The sequence below is a fragment of the Macaca mulatta genome, chromosome Y (assembly GCF_049350105.2).
Source record: "Macaca mulatta isolate MMU2019108-1 chromosome Y, T2T-MMU8v2.0, whole genome shotgun sequence".
Taxonomy (NCBI): Eukaryota; Metazoa; Chordata; class Mammalia; order Primates; family Cercopithecidae; genus Macaca; species Macaca mulatta.
Window position 1 is genome coordinate 9,514,094 of NC_133427.1, and position 12,085 is coordinate 9,526,178.

At 43.5% G+C, this 12,085-nt stretch overlaps 1 long non-coding RNA gene and 1 pseudogene across 2 annotated transcripts in view; one reads left to right on the forward strand and one right to left on the reverse strand.

Moving 5' to 3' along the window:
• LOC106995414 (RNA-binding motif protein, Y chromosome, family 1 member B-like) overlaps window positions 1-12,085 on the forward strand; it is a 653,515-nt pseudogene that overhangs the window by 401,784 nt on the left and 239,646 nt on the right. The gene's annotated exons all lie outside the window — the stretch shown is intronic.
• The window catches only part of LOC106995415 (uncharacterized), a 146,831-nt gene that overhangs the window by 11,753 nt on the left and 122,993 nt on the right, over window positions 1-12,085 (reverse strand). Inside the window, exon 4 of the long non-coding RNA XR_013413288.1 lies at window positions 6,263-6,422. This is a non-coding gene — a long non-coding RNA (uncharacterized LOC106995415). The remainder of the gene's footprint in view (window positions 1-6,262; window positions 6,423-12,085) is intronic.

Genomic DNA, 12,085 nt, shown 5'->3' on the forward strand with positions numbered 1-12,085 from the left:
CACAAAATCCCTAAAATTTCAAAATTATCTGCAAGATACCTCAGGCCTACCTAGATGTTGTAGGGGTGAGTCTTTTGGAAACTTACCCCACTGTGATTTCTAGATATAGTCCACCTGTGTTCCCTGGGGTTGCTCCTTCCCAGGTGGGGCTTCCTGTAGAACCATGCAGCCTCAGGAGCTGTGGGGCTCAGTGTTCCTGTGGCAATGTTGTGACATTTGGATGTCTGTGTGTGTGTTTGTGTGTGTGTGTGTAAGTGGAGTCTGTTTAAACAAATGTGGCTACTGCACTTCAGTGTTTCTTTTTATTGATTCTCCCAATCTTTTGGTGGGCTGTCTGTGTGGATCTCTTTTGACTGAGGGGCACTGTGTTCTTTATTTTTCTTTGGATCATGAATCTGCAATAAATTGGGAGGGTGATTGAGACCCTCTGGGGTCCAAATTATCTCTGTTTGGAAAAAAAAAAAAAAAAAGGTCACTCTCTAAAAAGAAAGAGGAGAACACCACAGCCAAGAACAGATATATTCCAGTGTTTCTCTGTCCCGCGGCCAACCCACAAAGAGGCAGTAGCAATGGTGTCTGCAGGCCCCGTGTATTTACCTCAAATTCGGTTCCCAGATACTCAGTGCTTTACATCATAGAGAAACACTCCTCCATCATCTTGGGATCTTATTCTGAGATAGATTGTGAGCAGCAATAAGGTCAGATAGCGATGAAGAAGCAATCTGGTGAGAGTTGTTTGGGTTTCCACACCTTCACCCGCAAAAAACGGTGAAGACAGGTGACACAGAAAGTGCTTCCAAATGCATCCTTGCATTTCCTTAACTGCACAAGCAGTCCACACCAAGGTCAGGTGTTCAGATGGAAGTAATCAAATGTGCAGGGAACATCTGATGTGCAAACAGGGGTAAGGCTGGCAAATTCCCCATTTGAGGGCTTTCATACCAGGAGCCAAATGGAAGTGGAATGAATTGATGCTGGATGGGATGTAGCTTCCACCTTTGCTTCTTTTCCTTTCATGTTCCTTGTCGACCTAGGGTTTCCTGAATCTAGCTCAACTTCTTCCACACTAAACGTTTCCCACTTCACGAAGGACGACCCTCATGAGAATCCATTTCGTGTTTCCTTCTAAACATTGTAATGTATCAATAGCTGGGCAGCTGTGATACTTTCAAACCATAAATGTACATTACAGCTGCCAACAGTTAAACTCTTGTTCTCTCACTTCTATTGGAGGACTGCATGATTCCTGAATGATGAGAAGCAGGCAACCATGTCTGGCTTTTGCCTGGTAATCTTATCTCTGTTTCTTTTCATCTGCACGTCCTTTCTCATTGTGGAGGGGATCTTTCACTGGGCTGTTGCCAGATGGGACTGCTTCTCATTACAGATCTTTTGGATGCCCAGGATTTCAGAGAGCAAAAGGGACTTTGGGAAGGATACCTACAGTAACCTGCCTTCCAGGTTGTGGGCCATTGTCTGTTTGTGGAAACTGAATTTGACTGAACTTTGCAGGAGGTTTTTTGGTCCTTTGACATGAATCTTTGAACATTGCTTGCACTTCAGGACATGTTGTCTCATTCTCTCAGGTGAGTCTTGATTTTTTTTTGCTTCCATGGTGGATCCACACTGCCCCTCAATAGCACTACCGGACACCATTTTCAGATGGCCTATGAGAAACTGTCTGAACCACATCTTCATTATTGCATGGCAAGTTTGAAAGGTTAGAAAAGTGCTCCAACTTGGAGATATATATATATATTTGCCATGCTTCCTGCCTTTCCCAGAGAGCTCCTGTCAGGCTCAGAATGAAGGGAGTCAGCGAGGTCAAGGTCTCAGCCATCTTTCCTTGACACTTGCCTCTGGTGTCACAGGTACAAATTGCATCACACAAGGACCTCTCAGCAACTCACCAGACTATATTCCAGTCCCCATGGGACCTGATTCTTGCACACAGCCTCTTTTGGGAATGCAGTCTGAAGAGCAGATGCCAGTGACCTCCTCACAGTCTCCAAACACCTCCATTTCTAGCAGAATTCAACAACAGAAATGGCCCAAAGTGCCCTGAGGTCGAGAATTATTAGGTTCTGAAGGGGGTTATGACAGTCAGTCTTTTCCCCAATGCCAGGCAGGTTCTGCCTGTACCATTTTTCCTTAGGTAGCCTGACAGCTCTGACACCTAGGAGCCTGAGCCTGCCTCTCAAATGTGCATGCAGGAGTCCCAGCACACCAGGCCTGATCTGTGAACTCTGGTTAGCATCACAATGAATATTGCTGTTGTTGCCTAGCGACAAGTCACTGGCTTGGTGGAGAAGACCTCTGTGGAGGAGCAAAGGCTGTTGACTCTCACCTGTCTTCTCTGTGAGATCCACAGTAAAGTCCCATAATCGTAGGAGAGGGCAGAAGTGAGCCAGCTTGAAAAAAAAATCAAGCACCGCTGCAGGAATAAACTGCACATCACTGAAAATCCAAAAGAATCTGCAGGATGTCTTGGGCCTGCCTAGACGTTGTAGGGGTGAGTCTTTGGGAAACTGGTCGCACTGTAATTTCTAGGTATGGCCCGTCTCTGTTCCTGGGGGTTGCTGTCTCCCAGGTTGGGCTTCCTGCAGAAAGATGTAGCCTCAAAAGTTGCTGAGCTGTATGTTTCTGTGGGAGTGTTGCAAGTGTTGTATGTCTGTGTGTGTGTTTGGCACTGTGTGTTTGTGTGTGTGTGCGTTTGTGTGCCTGTAAGTAGAGTCTGCTTAAAGTAGTGTGGCTAACTCACTTCAGTGTTTTTTATTTTGTGTTTCACAACCTTTTTGTGGCCTGTGTGACTCTGCTTGGGCAGTAGAGATCCATGTTCTTTATTTTTCTGAGGATCAGGAATTCTAAGTGAATTGAAATGTGGAGTATGACCCATTAACATCCACATCACCTTTCCCTACAAAAAAAGTCTTTCTCCTAGAAAGGAGAAGGGCACACCACACCAAAAAAACAGACATCTCCCAAGGTTTTGTTGCCCTGCACCACTCCAGGAAGAGACACTAACAGTCCTGTCCACAGGGCCTATTGAATTTAACTCAGATTAAGTTCCTAGCTGAGCAGGTGCTTCACATCATGAAGGGTAACTCCTCCATTGTCTTGGGATTTTACCTGGGGCATGGAGTGTGAATAGCAATTGGGTCACATGCAGTGAGGGTACAATCTAGTGAGGGGTGGATGTGGTCCCACAATTTCACTTACAAAGAGAATGAAGACTGTTGATACAGAAGGTGCTTCCAACTCCATCCACACATTCCCTTAATTGCAAAAGCAGTCATCAGCATGACTGAGTGTTCAGGTGGGAGTACTGCAAGGTGCAAAAAATATTAGGAGTAAAAATTGAAGCAATCCTCTCAAATTCCCTATGTAAGGGTTTTCGTACCCAGAGTCAAATGAAAGTGGAATGGATTGATGCTGGGTTGAAAGTGACCACCAGACTTGCCTCTTCTTTTTTTGACTTCCATGTTTGTCTTCAACCTAGAGTTTCCTGGGTCTGGCTCAACAAATTCCACACTAAATATTTCCCAGTTGATGGACAACAACCCTCAAGGGTGTCCATTTCATGAGTGTTTCCTTCTTAACACTGTCACTTTTTAATGACTGGGCTACTTTGATACTTTTTAACAGTAAATTCTTGCTACGGCCACCAACAAGGCAAGTCTTGATGTCTCACTTCTATGAAGGTCACATGATTCCTGTAGGATAAGAAGCAGACAGTCGTGTCTGGCTTTTGCCTGGTAATCTACCCTCTGTTTCACTTCATCTGTATGGCCTTCTCATTGTAGAGCAGCTCTTCACTGGGCTGTTGCTGGATGTGATGCCTCTCGTCACAGATTATTTAGCTGCCAGAGATTTTAGAAAGCAAAAGAGGGTTTGGATAGGCTGGCTGCACTCCAAGTTGTGCGTCATTTTCTCACTGTTGGGACTGAGGTGTTTTGCACTTTGTAGAAAGTTTTGGGTCCTCTGAGAGGAATGGGTGAACACCGCTTGGACTTCAGCACAAAGCACCGCATTCTGTGAGGTGAACGATGATTTTTCTTTGCATTCATGGGGATTCCACAGTGTCCCCCCACTATTGGACACCATTTTCAGGCTTGCCATCAGCACAGAAGGTCTCTGACACACTATCTGCTGGGAAAAGGTCCAAATCCTGTCATAAACAGGCCTGAAAGAAACTGACCATAAACAGGATATCTGCAGCAATGTGACATACTCCTGATGAGTTCAATGCTCCCGCTGGAGGTTGCTGGTTTACTGGAATGAGTGCAAGGAACACCTGGCTGATGCAGGTGGAGTGGAAAACTGCTCAAGGCCTTTCTAAACCACATACAATAGCATGTGATCTGTGCCTTCAAAGCCTATTTCTCAGCTCCTCACTAAGAATGTCTTGTTTCCCATAAAGAATGTTTTTAGCTAATCTATAATCTATAGAAACAATGATCATCACTGTCTTACTGTCAATAAATATGTGTGTCAATCTCTGCTCGAGGCTCTGAGCTCTGAAGACTGTTAGCCCACTGATCCTACTTTGCACGTTATTCCTGTGTCTTTGTCTTCATTCCTTTTGTGTGGCTGTGTTGGGGTCTCCACGACTGAGCTGGTCTTGGCACTGTCTCAACCTCATCTGAACCCATAAGAGACCATTCCAAGGTGTGAAAACACTGCTCCACTTGGACTTGTTTTTGTCGTGGTTCCTGTCTTTCCCAGAGAGCCCCTGAGAGGCCCAGGATGAAGGGAGGCAGTGAAGTCAAGAGCCCGGCTATCTTTCACTGACATAGCCTCAGGGGTCTCAAGTGTGATTCTATCACTTGAAAAACCCTCAAAAACCCACCAGGCTATATTCCAATCACCATAGAACCTGATTCTTGCACACAGCCTCTTTCAGGAATAGTCAGAAGAGCAGTTTCCAGCCACCAACTCACAGTTTCAAAATGCTTCCTTTTCCGGTGGGACCCGACAACAGACATAGGCTGAAGAAGCCCTGAGATTTAGAATTTTAGGGTCGGCAGGGGGCAGTGGCTCACGCCTGTAATGCCAGCACTTTGGGAGGCCGAGGTGGGCGGATCACGAGGTCAGGAGATTGAGACCATCCTGGCAAACATGGTGAAAACCCGTCTCTATTAAAAATACAAAACAAATGAGCTGGGGTGGTGGCGGGCGCCTGTAATCCCAGCTACTCGGGAGGCTGAGGCAGGAGAATGGCGGGAACCCGGGAGGCGGAGCTTGCAGTGAGCCGAGATCGCGCCACTGCACTCTAGCCTGGATGACAGAGTGAGACTCCGTCTCAAAAAACAACAACAACAACAAAAACAAACAAAAAAAAGAATTTTAGTGTCTTGCAGTGGGTTTTCACAGGCAGCCTAGATCCAGATACAAGGCCAGCTCTTCCTGTACCATTTTCCTCCACTGACAGCTCTGAAAGCCAGGCGCCTGAGTCTGCCTCCCAAATGCTCATTGCTAGTTTCAGGGAACCAGGCCTGATTGTGAGCTCTGGCTAGCTTCACAATGAATGTCACTGTTGAATAATGACAATTCTCTGAGGCCTGGCGGATAAAAAGACCTTCATAGAGGTGTGTCGACAATGGATTCTTGCCTGTCTTCTCTGTGCAATCCAGGAGATAGTTCCATAATCCTACCAGAGGGCAGACGTGAGCCATTCTGAAGAAACGCCAATCAGAGCCCCAGGAATAAACCACGAAATATCTAAGGATCCAAGAATATCTGCAACACTCCTCAAACCTGCCTAGACATTGTAGGGGTGAGGCTTTTTGAAACTTTGATTTCCAGGTACAGCCTGCATCTGTTCCCCAGGGTTTCTGTGAATGTTGGATGTCTACCTGTGTGTGTGGCATTGTGTGTGTGTATGTGTGTGTGTGCATGTAAGTGGAGTCAGCTTAAAGGAATGTGGCTACAGCACTTCAGCATTTCTTTTTCCTGAGTCTCCCATTGTTTTGGCGACCTATCAGTGTGACTCTGCTTGGGCTGCCCAGCCCCATGATTTTTTTTTTTATTTTTCTGAGGATCATGATTCCACAATAAATTGGGTGGCATGTGGATACCTGCTGGCATCCAAATCACCTTCTCTAGGAAAAAAAGAGAAAAAGAAAAAAAGAAAAAAGACATCTTCTAGAAAGAAAGGGGGCACAGCACACCAAACAACAGAAATCTTCAAGTGTTTCATTGTCCTGCAGCCAGTCCAGAGACAGACACTAGCAGTCCTGTCCTCAAGGCCACTTGAATTTACCTCAATTCAGTTCCCAGCTGAGCAGGGGCTTCACTTCATGAGGGAACTCTCGTCTATCATCTTGGGATATCATTTTTGGTCATAGAGTTGAGCAGCAATAAGATCAGATAGAGCTGAGGATACAATCTGGTGAAGGGTGAATGGGGTCAAGCAACTTCACCTGCAAAATAAATAAATAAAGACAGATGACACAGAAAGTACTTCCAACTCCATCCCTGCATTCCCTTAATTGCAAAAGCAGTCCACACCATGGTCAGTTGTTCAGGTGGGAGTACTACAAGGTGCAAGAAACATTTGGAGTACAAATGGGGGCCATCCTGGCAAACTGTTGATTTGAGGTTTTTCATACCCAAAAGAAAATGTGAGTTGAATAGTTTGATGCTGGGTGGTATGTGGCCTGCATACTTGCCTCTTCTTTTCCTGACTTCCATGTTCTTTCTCGGCATAGGTTTTCTTGGGTCTGGCTCAATGATTTCCACACTAAACTTTTCCCAGTTCACAGACAATGACCTTTATGAGAATCAATTGCATGGATGTTTCCTTCTAAACACTGTCATATTTTAATGACTGGGCACCTTTGATACTTTTAAAACCATAAATTCCCATTACAGCTACCATCAAGGAAACTCTTGTTCTCCTACTTTCAATGTGATTTCTGTAAGATGAGAAGCAGGCAGCCACGCTTGGCTTTTGCCAGGTAATCTAGCCTCTATTTCATTTCATCAGCACAGCCTTCTCATTGTGGAGATGTTTTTCATTGGGCTGTTGCTGGATGGGACTGCCTCTTGCCACAGATTATTTAGCTGCCAGGAATTTCAGAGAGCAAAAAAGACTTTGGGTAGGCTTTCTGTGCTCCGGGTTGTGGGTAGTTTTCTCCTGGGGGCTGAGATTGTTTGAACTTTGCAGAGGTTTTTTGTTCTCTGACAGGAATCATTGAACATTGCTTGGACTCTAGTACAAGGCAGCTTGCTCTCTCAGCCAAGCCTTGATTTTTCTTTGCTTTCATGGGAAATTCACAGTGCTGGTCAACAGCACTACTGGACACCCTTTTTGGGCTTATGATCATCACAGACAGCCTCTGAGACACTGGCACCCTCCTCTGCACCCATGAATGGACAGTCCATGGTGTGAGAACATTGCTTCACCTTGGACTTGTCTTTGTCTTGTCTCCTATCTTTCCCATAGAGCTCCTGCAGAGCCCAGAATGAAGGAAGGCAGTGAGGTCAAGAGCCCGGCCATCTTTCACCGACATTTGTCTCTGGGGTCGCAGGCATGCTTCCATCATCCAAAGAATTCTCAATAATACACCAGATTATATTCCAATCACCATGGGGCCCAATTCTTGCCACACTGTTTTTCAGGAATGGAGTCAGAAGAGCAATTTCCAGTGACCACCTCACAGTCTCAAAATGCCATCCCCTCCAGTGTGACACAACCACAGAGATGGCCCAAAGGGGCCTGGGGTCAAGGTTTTTACAATCCTGCAGTAGGTTTTCACAGGCAGAATTTTTCCCATTACTAGGCCCACTCTGCCAGTACCATTTTTCTCTGCTTAGGCAGGCTGACAGCTCTAAGAGCTGGGAACCTGAGCCTGTGTCACTAGTCCACATGCACCAAAGTTGGCTGTGAACTCTGGCTGGTGTCACAATGAATGTCACCATTGCCTTGTGAGAAGTCACTGTGGCTTGGTGGAGAAGGAGACTTCCATGGAGGTGTGATGGCTATGGATTCTCATCTGTCTTCTCTGTGTGATCCTTCTCTGAAGTATAATTTCATCAGCCTAGGAGACGGTAGACATGTGCCAGCCTGAAGAAATATCAAGCAAAGCTTCAGAAATAAACTGCAAAATTTCTAAGTATCCAAAAGGATCTGAAGGATTCCTCAAGACTGCCTAGACCTTGCAGGGGTGGGTTTCTTTGCTAAGACTAGCTCAATCATGGGGACATTAACTCAGAAGTGCTGGAGAAATAGAAACAGACACAGAATTAGATTGCAAATTGGGATCAGGGTGATAACGGCCTTTAGAACTGAGAGCCTTGAACAAAGTTTGGCACACCAATTTATTGACAGTAAACCCATCATAAACATCATTTCTGCAGTTTACAGATTAACTAAAAGTATTTCTTTGGAGAACAAAGGGACAGGCTCTGGCTTGTTATCTGCAGCAGGAATGTGTCCTTAAGACACAGGTCACTCACACAATTGTTTGTGGTTTAGGAACACCTTGAGAGGTTTTCTGCCCTGGATGTGCCAGGAGTTCCTTGTTCTCATTTTGGTAAACCAGCAACCTTCAGCATGGGCATGATAGCCATCAGGAGCATGTCACAGTGTTGCTGAGATCTCGTTTCTGACCTGCTTCTCACCACCTGTTTATGGCCAGGCTTGGGGCCTCTTCCCAGCATGTCCCCCCTTTTGTTTTTGCAGGGCAATAAAAGCAAAGGTGGCATTATCATGGTGAGCTACTTCTCACAGGAGTCAGGATCTATATCTGCAGACTACACAAAGACAAACAACACAGATTAATAGCACAACCATCATAGAAATCACAGAACCTCCAAGTGTTTTTATCCATTTCAAAGGATTTATGGTTGCAATCCATCTGCAGCTCCTTCACAGACTCCATTTGCTAGCAATATTGTCAGGTGTGCCTGGGATGCTTTAAATATTAATTCTCTTAATTTTGCAACATCAAAAAAACCAGTTTGTAGAGTGTCCTTCTAGATGCTTTTTTATTATTTCACATTCATGCTCTGATTCCTTTAAGTGTGAGGAGTGATACGAAAGTCAGAAATATTCAAGCCTCATGTTAACTGCATTCTACATTCCAAACTAGCTAGTCAATCTCCCAGTTACATTACAGTTTATTGGAGATCATTGATTTGATTAACTATCTTTTGATCTATTTTAACTTGAGACAGCAGAGTGGAATACTTTTGCCATTCATTTACAAGATCTGCTGTCTGCACTGATGAATGTAGCACAATTCCAACTACTGCTGCAGTACCTGTGACAGCAATCAGTCTCATAACAATCAAGGTTAAAGTAGCAATGAAATGCTGAGAGTGTCTCGTGACTACCTAAAGAATTTTAGTGATAGTATGTACAGAGAGAGAGGCTTCCCAAGGATGGGAAAACTTCACCGGTAACCATAACTCCTTCTCAAGCTCGTACTACTAGAATAAATTGGCTAGTATTAAACAAGGAATAGTTCACAAAAGAGAGCAATCTATATTCTTGGCAAGTTACAAGATAATTAAGGATGTCAAACTTTAGATCACCCATTATCACCAGAAGAGGAAGATGAACACAACTTTGCATCCAAATTGTTCGGTTTTCAGCAAGTTCTAAAATGTAATTAGGATTATATTGTGTTGGTATAGTGTATTTTCCTTCCCAAATCTTCCCTTCCTTCCCATTAACAGTTTCCACAAATTCTTATGTTTAGCTCCCACAGTGGGCCCTATCATTTGAGGTTGAGGTGCCACTATACTGCCATATTCCCAGATAATGGGAACTCTTACCATACTTCTTATCATTTCTACCATCTGATCATTTTGTTCAGACCAGCTGAACATAGTGTGGCCATCGCATGCAGACTGAGAGGTGCAGTTCATGCTAAGCACCCCTTATGGTACTAATCAATAATGATTCCATAGGAAAAGTTGTGCAGCACCTCTGCCTGTCCTGCAATGCAAACTTCCCAAACAAGAACGTTTATTTTTTCTGACCAGGTCCAATCCTGTTTACAAATAGGTTTCTGAGGGTGATATACCTCTATTACAGGAGCAGATTCATTATAGTAAATACTGAGACCAGAAAGCAAGTGTAACTGTGCCATAGAGGAATTATTGCCAGCCAAGATTGATAGCGAGGGTGGAAGCAACTACTGATCTTTCCCAAACACATAGGCAAATGTTCAAATCCTTTAAAAAAATTCTTAACATTTCCTTCCTCATGTGGGTAAGATGGGCCTCTGTCATCTGCAGGACTGGGAATCCAAATCTATTATTAGTGTGTCCCTCAATTGAGATGTCCAGCCAAGATACAAGTTGTACAAGTGGTGTAAAAGGTAAATATGTCCAATAAGTGTAATTGTCCTCTGTGTTAGCCCTTGCTAAAGGAATACTCAGAGCAATGGCTATCACTGCTGTCATAGCTATCATTAAATTACTCATTGTGACTGGTTGGCCTGCTTTCTCAGGTTTTCTTCTGTCATCTATGACAACTTCTTGATCTGTCCCCAAGTAGGTGTCTACATTCAGTGGGTGTTGCTCTTGACAGTTGCGGGTCTCTTCAGAATCAACGTGGAAAATGCAGCTATCAGTGGGTCTTTAGGATCCTCCCAAAACCTCCTCCTGGGTATCTGGCTTTTAGTAGGTCTTTAGATGTCTCTGTGGCACAAAAATTGGCTGTTGACCCAGTCCTGGAAAACATAAGCGTAACCTCTGCCCTATGTTATTATTTTATGTTTCCCAACATTTTGTTATTGGGTCTTTTCACCAAACCTGTTGTTCCACTTCTGCCTTTTCAGCTGCCTTCCGTAAATGTGGCTCAGCTGCTTATAACAACAAACCTTTAGGCATGCTAAAAAAAATTAAAGTTAATAATACTAGATTTATTTGCATGTGTGGGACTATAGTCACTGTTTCCCCTTTTCTATTTTTGCAACTACTGTTTTAGGGAGAGATTCATTATTTTCACTGTGGGATACCAGTAATGTGTTTAATATTCCATATAGAGAAAAATGTAGCTAGAGCTTGGCTAGTATAGCTTGGGGCATTATCTGTTTTAATAGAAACTGGAATGCCCATCATGGCAAAACATGGCAAAACATGACATTTAACAAGGGCAGAAGGCTCTACTGATTGGCATTGTAGCCCAGACAAAGTGAGAAAACTTGTCCACACATACGTGTACATAAGCTAGACTCCCAAACAAGGGAACATGTGTGACATTCATTTGCCAAGGGGAATTAGGTTCTAATCCTCAAGGATTAACTCCCCCTGTAAAAAACAAGGAGTGAACATTTCACAAGTGGGGCATTGCTAGCTTTAGATTTTTCCAGGTGATGCTTTATTTGTGTTTGAAACCAGAGGCATTAACTTGAGTTAAATTGCAAAAATGTATAACATTACATATTGCAGTAGCAACTAGGTGATAAGTCGTTTGATTCTCTGTAGTCATAGGTCCTGGAAGAGGTGTATGATCCCTAATGTGAATGATGTAAAAAGGGTGCGTTTTACTCCTAACTGCTGTTTGCAAATGGGTAAATAAAGTTATCAGTTGTTCATTTGTGTGAAATCATAGCTGAGCATTTTTAACTAACTGTGTAAAATGAACCCTATATGAAGAATCAGAAATCACGTTAATAGGAACATTAAAAGCAGTCAATACCTCAATTACAACTGCAAACTCTGCTTTTTGAGCTGAAGTACAGGATGTTTGAAAAACTTTGCCTTTCAATCCAGAATAAGAGGCTTAACCATTACTAGACCCATCTGTGAAGACATTTTCAGCACCTTCAATTGGTGGGAATTTAGTTATTTTAGGGATAATCCAATTAGTTAATTTCAAAAATTGAAACAGTTTCATCTTAGGAAAATGGTTATCGGGAATACCCACAAAGTCAGCTAAACGAGTTTGCCAAGTAAGACTATTTATAAAAGCTTGCTGCATTTGTGCCTTCTTGAGAGGGAGAATAATTTTTCCAGGATCATATCCATGTAATTTAACAATCTGAGTTCTCCAATTTTCCATCAAAGTAGTGATTTAATCCAAATAATGAGTCAAAATCCATGAATTAGTTTGTGGAAGGAAAAGCCA